This window comes from Phyllobates terribilis, unplaced genomic scaffold, assembly GCF_046119375.1.
Source record: "Phyllobates terribilis strain yellow unplaced genomic scaffold, ASM4611937v1 Scaffold_3__8_contigs__length_932513732, whole genome shotgun sequence".
In the NCBI taxonomy this organism is placed as follows: Eukaryota; Metazoa; Chordata; class Amphibia; order Anura; family Dendrobatidae; genus Phyllobates; species Phyllobates terribilis.
The window spans coordinates 833,920,198-833,933,881 of NW_027362763.1; positions in this window are offsets into that span (position 1 = coordinate 833,920,198).

Below are 13,684 nucleotides of genomic sequence, written 5' to 3' on the forward strand. Positions count from 1 at the left end.
TAGTCGTTATCCTCTACTCTGTCTGGTGAGGTTAAGGACTCCAAGGTGTGGATAGCATTGTTATTTACAGTGTATAATCTGCAACAGTGGCATATCGTGGTAATTTCACTTCATCCTCCCCACAATTTAGGAGACGTACGGGTACCCTCCCATTGCGTACATCAACCACCCCTCTGGCAGTTAAGAGTGTAGGTCTGTGCTCTGAGCTAATGGGCTCCACTACTGCCTGGTAGTTCTGTCCCTTGAGACCTATTGCTGCCCTACACCAAATCAGCATTTCACTCATCGGTACATAAGGGCTCGGATCTCTTTCTGGAGCACCCTCCTCTGCCCTGGTTTGACGGTGTCAGTAATCTGTTGGAGCAAAAACAACACTTCTCCCAAACAGTTACCGACAATATTTGTACCAAGTATCATATACAAGTCTGTATCACCAGGATTTGACTCCACTACAATAAGTCCTTGGTCCTTTAGTTCCGCTCTCCCCACCTTCACTGTCACGTTCTTAACCCCTACTAGGTTAAGAGGAAGGCCGTTAGAGGCATACACGGAGAGGTTCGGGGCTGGCGGCTGGAGTTCATCTACGGACCAGTACCTTTTGTAGAGGACATCAGGTATGATGGTTACCTGAGATCCAGTGTCCAGCAGGACAGATGTCGCGATGCCATCCAGCACAATGGACAGGAAAGGTCTTCCTCCCACGAACCGATGGTACCAGCCTGATGGGCCTGCTTTATTTATTCCTGGGTGTCGGCCCTCGGCCCCAGGGTTTGCTTGTTTAAAGGACAGTTCCGCGCTGTGTGGCCTGCCTTCTGGCAGCGGTAGCAGAAGAATTCTCCTGGAGGGTGACGTTGGTCGTTGGTCCTCCCACGGGGTGGCGTTGTCCTCCTCCTGGGTGGCGTTGTCCTCTTACGGGGTGGCGTTGTCCTCCTTTTCCTCCTCATCCAGGGGACGTCCTCAGGGCTGTCGGCCAGTAGGATCCTTCCTTCCGGCTCAGGCTCCGTCTGTGGCTGCAGGGTGCTCAGGACAGTGGCCAGGGTTTTACTTAACTGGTGCACTTTAGAGCGCAGGCTGTCCAGCTCGCTAGGAGGCACTGTTTGCATTTTTGTCTCAGCCATTAATGAAAGAGCAGTGGGTGCTGCGGGCACTGGGGTGGCCCCACCCTGGTAACGCTGGATAGCAGTATCTGATGGTTCCAGGGGCTGCAGACCCTTTATAGCCATGTCCTTAAGGGTGTCAAAGGTGGCATCTGGATGATCTAAGGCCCACCACCGTACAGTTCTGCTCTCCTCCTGAGACCTCAACCTCCGGATGAACTGTTCAATCAGCATTTTATTTTCATTTTGTATGCTGGCTGGACTAACCTGTTTCAGGGCCCGCAGGGCTTCCTGAAAGCACCAGGCGTAGTCCCGGACACTGTCCTCAGGTTTCTGGACACAGTGGTAGAACCTCATCCGGAGATCTGTCTCAGTGCGGTTTTCAAACACAGTTTGCAGTCTCTTAAAGATGATGGATACTGATTCTTGGTCTGCGGCTGACCAGGTTTCAACTTCCCGCTCTGCGGCACCAGTCAATTGTCCTAGTACAACAGCGGCTCTCTGTTTGCCAGTCATAGAGTACATATCCAGCACACCGCATATTTTTCTCTTGAATCCGGACAGGGTGTCTGGTTTGCTGTTTTACTGGGGGAGCCATTTCGCTCCAGGGATATACGGCAGGGCCATGGGTATCATTGGGGTCACAACCCCTGCTGGTGAAGCGGCCGCTCTGGCCTGTGCAGCGCCGGGCGCAAATTGGGCATCAGGAGCACTAACCGGTGCTCCGGCGGCTTGCTGGTCGTCGGCCATGGTTGCGCCCCCCTAGTGAACCGGAGCCTACCTTCTTCACTTCTCATCCGGTAGGCCGCAGCTCCGCGGGCGATGGTCTTCTTCACTCGCGTCTGACGTCAGAGCGTCCTCTGGGCTCATTCCAGGACCTGACGCTTCCTGGTTCGACGTCAGGGGCGGGGCGTGTCCTGGGCTTCGCGAGCTTCCAGCGGTTACGCCTCTCCGATTCCCGTGGTTACGCCCCTCTTCTTCCCGCGCGGCGACAGGAAAATGGCGGACAATGGCGCGAAATCTCGGGAATGGCGGGAAACCTTCACCACAGTGAGTATCACAGTCTTTTAAGGTGCACAGTACCCGATGGCAACGTGCACGGAATCCTGTTCATGACGCCAAGACATGACACGCCCCCTGGGCCGTGGGAGTGCTTGGCAGCCGGGCCTCTGCGTATGCCTGTGGGGGATATCACGGTGGATGGCCCGGTCCATGACTCAGGGCGGTCAGTAAAAAGGGGAATTTATAGGGGATTTGGAAAGTTTGTGACGCCACCTGTGGAATGCGGCAAAAGGGGTGCCGCCGCTGCGGAGCAGTCCTCTGGAGCAGGTGTTACGGCAGCAGGGATGGTGTGGCTCTCCACAGGTAGAGCTAGCTCCAGGGCAGCGTGGGGTGTAATGGAGGATGCTGGGGAGAGACGGCAGGATGGTCCCGGAGGAAAGACGGACACTCACACAGGGGTAAGCTTCAGTACCTTTACTGGTGATGGTGCAGGCACGGTCCAGGGTACTCCAGGCGAAGGGTACACTTTTGGACTCTCCCCAGTGAGCGGGTATAGGGTCTCCTGATCCGTGGCTTTTCTCGCTAAGCTTCTGGCCTGCCTGGAACTAGGCCTAGCTTGGTTACTGTCTCTCTCTCCTTTGCACCTGCTGACCTGGTGGTAGGGCCTTCTCTTTGGAGATCACTCTCCCTGGACGCTGGGGCCTCCGTGACTCCTAGCCCTGGTACTGTAGTCAGCATTTGGCAAACCGGGGACCTGTAGTTCTCCAGGGGTTCCGGTGGTCCCTACTGGGTGTAAAGAGTCCCTGTAGGCGCGGATCCGGTATATATCTCGGGGTGAGCCTGGTATGCTCCTCTGCCCCCATTGCTACTTCTTCCTTCTCCTCTCGCCTTCGGCCCACTCAAGGCCCTCACTAGGCCTTCACACGTGCTGTAGGCCTTAGCTCGCCTAAGCACAGCAGCCTGCTGGTCTGAGGTGGTAGGGTGGAGATGTGTGAATGTGTGAGGGCCTCTTGTGGAGAAGTCCATCCATGCACCCTTCTGGGTTCTGTGGCACCAATGCGCAGCAGGGCGCCACATTGATGATTATGGCTTACAGCCAATGAAAACACAGAAGTCATTATTTCAGTAAATTAAAATAATTAGCAAAAAACACCTGCAAAGTCTTCCTAACTTGTTTAAAAGGTCCCTTAGTCTGTTTCAGTAGGCTCCACAATCATGGGGAAGACTGCTGACTTGACAGATGTCCAGAAGACAGTCATTGACACACTCCACAAGGTCCCAGAATCTGGAGGAAGAGTGGAGAGGCCACAATCTAGGTCTAGTGTGAAGTTTCCACAATCAGTGACGGTGTGGGGAGCCAAGTCATCTGCTGGTGTAGGTCCACTGTGTTTTATCAAGACCAAAGTCAGCGCAGCCATCTACCAGGAAATTTTAGAGCACTTCATGCTTCCCTCTGCCGACAAGCTTTTTGGAGATGGAAATTTCATTCTCCAGCAGGACTTGGCACCTGTCCACACTGCCAAAAGTACCAATACCTTGTTTATAAACAACAGTATCACTGTGCTTGACTGGCCAGCAAACTCGCCTGACCTTAACCCCATATAGAATCTATGGGGTTTTGTCAAGAGGAAGATGAGAGACACCAGACCCAACAATGCAGACGAGCTGAAGGCTGCTATCAAAGCAATCTGGGCTTCCATAACTTTGTTGTATTAAAGTATTCTAATCTACTGAGATAATGACTTTTGTGTTTTCATTGGCTGTAAGCCATAATCATCACCATTAACAGAAAAAAACACTTGAAATAGATCACTCTGTTTGTAATGACCCCATATAATATATGAGTTTCACTTTTTGTATTGAAGAACTGAAATAAATTAACTTTTTGATGATATTCTAATTTAGTGAGATGCACCTGTACATTGTACGTTGCAGTGTATCTCTATGTATCTGTATTCTAGAGGTGAAGAAAAAGTCAGATTTTGTTGTTCCTATAAGACTACTAAAAAAATATAAAAAAAAAAAAATCTGTGTTTTTGTGACTCTCCCTGGGACTCTATTACAACCTCTTTAAGGGCATGCTACAGGTAAAGCCAAGCTCCAGTGATTTGAGTGGGAGAATTTTGTATACTTAAGCTGCATTGCAGCCCTTTACCACACAGGTAGATGATACTGGTACATAGAGATACATCAGCATATGTATTTCTATATCCCTGTATTCTAGAGGAAGAATAAAAGTAAGTTTTTTTCTTCCTATAAAATTACTAAAAAGTAATAAAAACAATTGCAATAATGTCATTTTTAATGCATTTGTTTTTTAAAAGAAAATAAACATCTCAAATCAATAAGTAACAGACATATTTGGTGTGCCTGTAATCGTAACGACTCGCTCAACATAGTGATCAGATTAGTTACAGTGATCAGTAAAAGGCGTAAAAAAATGGTGTGATTGATTTTTTTCTCTATTAATCCCATAGAAAATGTAATAAAAATGTAACGCTGAGATCGTATTCACACATAGCGTTGATGGTATGTTTTTTTCTGCACATTTTCTGCAGGTGTCCACACCACAAGATGTAATAACAATCTACTCTGATTATTGTGTGTCTGTTGCGTTTCTTTTATGTGTTTTCCCCCTTATTTGATGCTTTTTTGGTGCAGATGTGAATCCACGGTTTTAATACTTTTTTGAGAGTACAGAAAAGCTTCGATTGTGTGCAACAATTTTTTTTAAACAGGTTTTTTTCAGGCTCCCCATAGAAGCCTATAGAGAAAAAATGCACCAAAACCGTACAGTTAAGCCGCATCTTTAGACACAATGAGGGCGAAGATTTCATGAAATCACATCCACTTTGCTTGGACATTTAGACCGTATTTGCATGTAGCGTAAATGCTGTGTAATTTTATGCTGCTTTTTTTGCACAGAAATTCTGCTCTGTTCAACTGTCCAAGCAAAGTTGATGTGACTTCAGGACAACTGTGCCCCCTGTGTGACTAAAGACTAAATTGTACAGTTTTGGTACTTTTTTTCTCTAGAGGCTTTTATGTGGAGCCTAAAACATGCATATAAAAAACTATTGTTACTTTTATAAGTGCAAAATCAAAGCTTTTCTGTACAATAAAAAACACTTACAAAGGCGGTTTCACATCTGCACCAAAATAGCATCAAATAAGGGGAAAAAGGCATAAAAAATGCAAAAAATGCATTAACTAGAGAAGATTGTAATTGCATAGTTTGTTGCGGACACCTGCAGAAAACAAAAACACAGTGTGAACATGGTCTTATAGACACCAAAAAGCCAGATATCATATAGCAAGCCTTACAACAAGATAAAAAAGTTCTGGCTGCTACAACTGTGAATAAATGAGCAAAAAATAAATTCATAGGTCTCGCCAGCCCTGGCTAATCGAAAGCTGAATGTCCCTCACAACCACCACCCCATCTCCTCCTGCCATGGTGGAAAGAAATGGTAATTGGGAATGGCTGGGGTGTGTGGCTAGGGACATGGTCAAAATTTGCCCTCTTTCTGTTCTTCAAAAGTTGGGAGGTATGCAGACGGTTGGGTGAAGATGTGCCAATAAGCCACTCTACCCTGCCCAAGGGATTTTGAGACACTTGCTTGAGAAGCAACAATGCTAAAGAAACTACAAGTATTAGAACAAGGCACAATTCTTGTACCAGCAGAAAAAGTCTTTATATGCTATAATATGAAATCAGAGGTATACAATAATAAAGTAAAGGCCTTTTGGATATGTGGCTCCTTGCACAACCTTTATATAAAATAGCTATTGGTTTGTGTATCCAACAGCCTACATTACTTTTGTGCTTAAAAAAAATTGCTAACAAAAATATAACAAAATAATTCTATATTACAAATTGTAAAATGACTCTGCAAACATGAACCCACAAGTGCTCAAGTCATAGTTAATCTGGTTCATAGAAGACAGTGCAGAATACAACCAAAATAAGAAGCATTGGTCCCAGTGTAATTTATCTTGGCACAGTAACTTTAAGTATCACATTGCGTATTTCAATACTCCTCTTAGATCTTGTGATTTGTTTGAATTTCATAATAACGTCTCTTACTAGGATATTTATATGTAGAAATGTTAAACATTTGAAAATCTATAAAATAAACCAAAAACTGGAATATGTGGTTAGCAGAGATGAGCGAATTGATTCTATATGAATTTGTGTCAATTTTTTAGGAATTCACTTAACCTGGCCAATTCGAACAATTTGCAATTCACAATGAGTGAATCGCCTAAAATTGCCACTGCCATTTTACACATTGCAGAAGTTTGCATCAGTCAGAGAAGGATAATATGTCCTTGGGCAGGTTTCCCCATAATACCATCACATGATATATCAGCCAATCAGGACAGACTATCAAAGCTTGTATTAAAACAGATACAGGAAATGTAGCAGCCATTTTGTGATGTCTCTGGATAGTGAGAGGACATCACAGCTCAGAGCTAAACAAAAGAGATAGTTAGAGAAAACCACAAAACACTAGGATGAACACCATGCCGGAAATGCGGTGCAATGGAGGTATGCATGACTGGACAGCGAGCAGAAAGCAGCGGGGGCAGTCAGAGAAGTGGATATGTTCTTTTTTCTATTTAACCTTTTGCTGGCCCTCTATTGATCTGCAAGATGGTAGCTGCAGCTAGCCACCATTTTGATGAATTAGTAGAGAGCGATTTACAAAAAGTCTATAATCACAAGAATGCAGATTTTTATAAAAACAGAATTAAATTCCACTGGAATAAATGTATCCATCTCAAGTTAACATTAAAAACACACACATTATAATCAGGTTTATATGTTGTTACAGTCTCTTTCTAAGGGCTACAGTTAGGATCAGGACTGGGTTAAGTATAGGTTTAGAATAATAGTTCCATAAAAAGTTACATAAGAAAAACCCCAAAGGTATAATAAAATGTCAAATATAAATATAAAAAGTTATACATTGTTATATTATAATTGCTATATTATACGTATAATATATTGCTATATTACATTATTTACATTTCTGTATAATGCAAAGTAAAATTTACAGTTAAGTGTAAGTTTATACTGTTTTTATGCTTTTACTCAAGTACAAGAACCACTTAAAATGTGGACATTTTATGGAGTGACACTGCAAGTACTACTTCTGCTACTATGAAGGAATTCACAGCTGCAACAATTGCAAATGCAAATATTATCTGCCATGTAGTGCTACTAAATAATTTGTCTGATCCAGATGATCCCTTCAAAACAGCATCAAAGCATCAATTCTTCTAGGTAAACTTGAACTTAGTTTTTGAAGGAACTCGGAAAGAAGGTTCTGTCAAACATCTTGGAGAACTAACCACAGATCTTCTGGGGATGAAAGCTTGTGCAAACCCTTTTGCCTTTTCATCTAATCTCACTTAGACTCGATAATATTAAGACCAGGGCTCTGTGGGGCCAAATCATCAATTCCAGGACTTTTTTATTTATTTACACTGAAGATCATTCTTAATGACATTGATTGCATGTTTGGGGCCGTTGTCTTGCTGCAGAGTAAATTTGGAGCCAATCAGATACCTTCCTGATGGAATTACATGATGGATAAGTTTCTGCCAGTATTTCTCATCACTGAAGTCAGCAAGAAATGGGCAACCTTTACCACTGGAGATGCAGTGGTTGGCCAATGAAGCTTAGTGCAGCAGATTAAAGCCACATCCTGTCGAATCTCCTTTGAAATCAGATGATGTCCAGCTTTTCTAGGAAGTAATTCTTAGGGTATTTTTATAATCCGACATCACAGGACAGGCCCTTAGCAAAAAAATATGCTCCTTGAAAATCAGCTTTGGAAACAGCGTCATCCTTAGGCCATTATGGCACCTTTTTTTCTCTAGGTCATGACAAGTGCCTGGTAAGAAAACAACAAGCACATGTTTGATATTTTAATGCACAAGAACGTTAGCGCAATGTTTTATGAGGTCAATTTGACCAGTCACCAGTGGTTCGTACAACATATGGTTACTTGAAATCACAAATGTAATTTTTTTCTTACCATTATTTGTCAGATTTCAGAAAAAAAGCAGAAAAAATACTAGATCAAATCCTAAGATCAAACTATAACCTTATGCATATACTGAAGTGTGTGTTGTGATGCAAATACTATACTTTGGAAAGATTTATCTGTCTACATTTATGTTATGGTCAAAGTAAGGTAAGGTCATATCTAATTTTAAATTTTTTATCTTTTTTCGTACTGACCTTGATATATCATATTGCCAGGTCAGTTTTACCGTACAGTGAACATGGTAAATAAAAAAACAAAAAAAACATCCAGACGCAGATGCAGCCATACCAAATATGTGTACTTTTATTTTTCATAAAAATATTTATTTATGGGTGTGGTGAGGCCAGGGACTGGAAATTCATATTCCCAGCTATGAAGGTCTCAGCAGGAATGCTAGTCTGTCTGACTTCAAAGGACCCCAGGGGAAATGGTGTATTCCCCACAGTCAGGATATGACTTAATTACCATTACGTTACTATGCCGGCTCCAAAAGGCAATTACCAAAAGGATGCTATTGCCCAGGATGGCGTTCACAGGGACACGACCAATGTTTATAACGAGTAATACTTATTGTCATAGCAGCTAACCAATGTAAGGACTTTGCCGTGAGAGAAAGGTATAGTGCTAGGTGTGAGGGACAGCATCATATATTGCGTCATTGATGGGATAGTTATTACATAGACTATAATGATAGCAGCCTGCAATATGATGTGTACTATGTACAAGGTGAGATGTTCTGCTTGTGCTATAGGACACTGTATTGGAGGTTGGCATACAGGATGGTCAGCAGGCGGTTGGAGGGCCATGTGTTCCCCCCTTCTTCCTGCTGCTTCCAGGTAATCAGCATTCACACAATGGGTATCTGGGCCTGCAGTCTCACCTCCAAGAGGACAAAGTATTTATATCAGCATTTGTTTCCCTTCAATACATCAACCCCTGGGAGCCTCCATTCGATTCCAGGGTGACAACACAGGAGAGAATTGAATACAGGTCAGCTAGGATATATCCCTTTGTAGTGCAAACGCCTATTCCTGACAAGAGTATGGGGGAGCTAATTGAATCATGGCAATGAGGAATAGCTAATTGAATTACCTCTGAAGTCAGGGGAAGCTCCTGTGTTAGATCAATTACCATGCACACCTTACAATGAGAATATTGCTGGGAAATGGATTATGAAATGGCTGATAGAAGGGAAGAGGAGATTACATGTAAATCGCCTATTTTCTGCCCTGCCCAAGTTACGTATAAATGTGTCCCTCTGTGAGAGAGGAGGGGTCTTCTGTTGAGGGTCACCTGTCGCTACAGATGTGCAGAAAGACACAAGGAACCGCCCCGGACCCATGACAGCACCCTTCCTGCCGTGTCGAGAGACCTTTGATGAAAGTGTGGTATATTCACTTTTATTCCTTTTAATTTTACTGTATCGTATTACTGCTTCCTTACTGTATCTGTCTGACTACTGTATATATATATCTTGTAACCGCTTGTATATATTGTACCTAGCATCGCTCTTTTGAGTAAATAAATATATAAAATTTATAAGCTCGCTTCACATTATCCTAAACCTGGAACTCACAGAAGTTGTGAGGAAGGATCAGGGGCACGTGGCTTCGATCGGTTTGTGACAATGGGTACAATATAGTTTTCATTTTTTGTAATTATTTTGTGATTTTTTTTTATTTTGTATTTTTACATTTTTTTTTTACTTTTTTTACTTAGTGCCACTATGGGATTTTCACAGCTCTGATCGAAGTTACAAAGCATAGCAATGCAAGAGCATTGCTATGCTTTATAGCTGTCAGTGCTGCACTGACACAAGCTAGTTAGATCATGCACTGCGCATGATTTTACTAGCTTGCTTCTGGCAGTTAATCCCGGGTGTCAGCTGTCAGATTCGCTGAAAACCCGGCGGTGATCGTGCATGCACAGAATTTGAAAAATATATATGAAAATAAGAAACTTTGTAATATAACTTATCAGATAAATCTGCTTCTTTCTTCCCCACTACTGATCAGTTATTTTCAAAATTCTCAATTCACAGGTATAATCTGTATTCAGTGAAGACAGAGTTTTTCATTACTGAGATAGGAGATGGCAGTTGGCGTTGATAAGATTCTATATAGATTGGAGGGGGAAGGAGATGGGAGGAATCTAGCTCCTCCTTCTCCCTACCCTTCACAAGGAATATTATCAGCGCCAACTGTAATTTTCTATCTCAGTAATGTAAAAATCTGTCTTCATTGAATATAGATTTTACCTGTGAATTGAGAATTTTGAAAATAACTGATCAGTAGTGGTGGAGAAAGAAGCAGATTTAACTGCTAAGATATATTACAAAGTTTCTTATTTTCATATATATTTTTGATTTATGAAATCAAAATTAAAATGGCAGTTACTCTATAAGTAACTCTAATACCCAAAGTTTAATTTATGTGACCAGGTTTAGGAAATCACTATAGGATTGAAAATAGCTGATATATACTCATAAAAACTTGAAGAAACATAAGTATATACTATTAAATTCTTGTTTTATCTATACTTTCAGCTGCTTTATTCAGATTTCAATTTTGATGAATCTCAACATATTTTATTCAAATCTCTATCATAATCTAGAATTGAAAATTTGATGAAAATCTCCCATTAGTGATAGAAATCTTTTCTTTCTGTAACATTATAGGATGCAGACATCTTCGGAAGCATTTTCTTTGTTAATGAAAAGCATGTATTTTTTGCTATTGGGTTTTACAAAGAAGTTTGCATAGTTTGACTTTTTATGCTCTTTGTTTCCTTGTTCACTGCTTTTTGCACAATGAGTATCTAAAAATCCATTCAGTGAGCTTTTTCTGATGATCTTTACCTGGTGATGATGGCTGCAGTATTCAGCCATCATCTGCCTCCAACACCTGTGGATCGAGTGGAGCTCTGCTTGCGGCCATTAATATGTTAAATGCTATTGTCAATCTCTGACAGTGGCATTTAACACATGACGCCAGGGGAAAGTGTCATTACACAAGCCCATCAGTGCGCCTGTGACATGATCGAGGGGTGCTGATGGGTTGCCATACTGATGGGTTGCCATACTGTGGCATTGTTTTATATAGCACAAGCCTTCAGATGATCGCAGTTTCAAGTCCCCTAAGGGGACTAACAAATACAGTAAAAAGTGAAATTTTCTTAAAAAAAGTAAATTAAAAAATGTAAAATTTTAAATCATCCCCCTTTTCCTTCATTAAAAATTAAGAATTTTTTTTTTTTTTAAATACACATAATTGCTATTGCTGTGTTCATAAAAGTTCGATCTATCAAAATCTAAAATAAATGAATCCAATCGTAACAAGAGAAAAAATCTAAATGCCAGAATTGTGATTTTTTTCAGCCGCAGCAGCAACCAGGGCCGGCTCCAGGTTTTTCTGGGCCCCGGGCGAAAGAGTCTCAGTGGGCCCCTTTAACACATACCACGATTCATGATGCAGAGATACGGCGGAGAAATATATATATATAGTACAATGCAAAGATTTCACTTCATGAGTGATATCTATTGTAAATTCCACAATAGCTCAGAAACCGGTGAATCGCTCCACACAGAATAGTGGCCCCCATATAAGGCTCCATACGGAATACTGGTCCCCATATAACGCCCATATGGAATACTGGCCCCCATATAACGCTTCATACGGAATACTGGCCCCCATATAAGGCCCCATACGGAATACTTGCCCCCATATAAGGCCCCATACGGAATACTTGCCCCCATATAAGGCCCCATACGGAATACTGGCCCCCATATAAGACCCCATACGGAATACTGGCCCCCATATAAGACCCCATACGGAATACTGGCCCCCATATAAGGCCCCATACGGAATACTGGCCCCCATATAAGGCCCCATACGGAATACTGGCCCCCATATAAGACCCCATACGGAATACTGGCCCCCATATAAGACCCCATACGGAATACTGGCCCCCATATAAGAGCCCATACGGAATACTGGCCCCCATATAAGGCCCCATGCGGAATACTGACCCCCATATAAGGCTCCATGCGGAATACTGACCCCCATATAAGGCTCCATGCGGAATACTGACCCCCATATAAGGCTCCATGCGGAATACTGACCCCCATATAAGGCTCCATGCGGAATACTGACCCCCATATAAGGCTCCATGCGGAATACTGGCCCCCATATAAGGCTCCATACGGAATACTGGCCCCCATATAAGGCTCCATACGGAATACTGGCCCCCATATAAGGCCCCATATGGAATATTGGCCCCTATATAAGGCTCCATATGGAATACTGGCCCCCATATAAGGCTCCATAAGGAATACTGGCCCCCATATAAGGCTCCATACGGAATACTGGCCCCCATATAAGGCTCCATACGGAATACTGGCCCCCATATGGAATACTGGCCCCCATATAAGGCTCCATACAGAATACTGGCCCCCATATAACGCTCCATACAGGATACTGGCCCCCATATAACGCTCCATACAGGATACCGGTCCCCATATAATGCTGCATGCAGGCTGTTACCCCCCACATAATGCCCCATACAGGCTGTCCCCCCCTTATAATGCTCCATGCAGGCTGTTCCCCCCCACATAATGCCCCATACAGGCCCCCCCTTTTAATGCTCCATGCAGGCTGTTACCCCCCACATAATGCCCCATACAGGCTGCCCCCCCCCCCCCTTATAATGCTCCATGCAGGCTGTTCCCCCCCACATAATGCCCCATACAGGCCCCCCCTTTTAATGCTCCATGCAGGCTGTTACCCCCCACATAATGCCCCATACAGGCTGCCCCCCTCTTTATAATGCCCCATGCAGGCTGTTACCCCCCACATAATGCCCCATACAGGCTGCCCCCCTCTTTATAATGCCCCATGCAGGCTGTCACCCCTCCTCTTTATAATGCTCAATGCAGGCTGTCACCCCTCCTCTTTATACTGCCCCATGCAGGCTGTCACCCCTCCTCTTTATAATGCCCCATGCAGGATGTCCCCCCCTCTCTTTATAATGCCCCGTGCAGGCTGGTCCCCACCTTATAATGCCCCATGCAGGCTGTTCCCCACCTTATAATGCCCCATGCAGGCTGGTCCCCACCTTATAATGCCCCATGCAGGCTGTCACCCCTCCTCATTATAATGCCCCAAGCAGGAATCCCCCCCTCTTTATAATGCCCCATGCAGGCTGTTCCCCACCTTATAATGCCCCATGCAGGCTGTCACCCCTCCTCTTTATAATGCCCCATGCAGGATGCCCCCCCTCTCTTTATAATGCCCCGTGCAGGCTGTTCCCCACCTTATAATGCCCCATGCAGGCTGGTCCCCACCTTATAATGCCCCATGTAGGCTGTCACCCCTCCTCATTATAATGCCCCAAGCAGGAATCCCCCCCTCTTTATAATGCCCCATGCAGGCTGTTCCCCACCTTATAATGCCCCATGCAGGCTGTCACCCCTCCTCTTTATAATGCCCCATGCAGGATGTCCCCCCCTCTCTTTATAATGCCCCATGC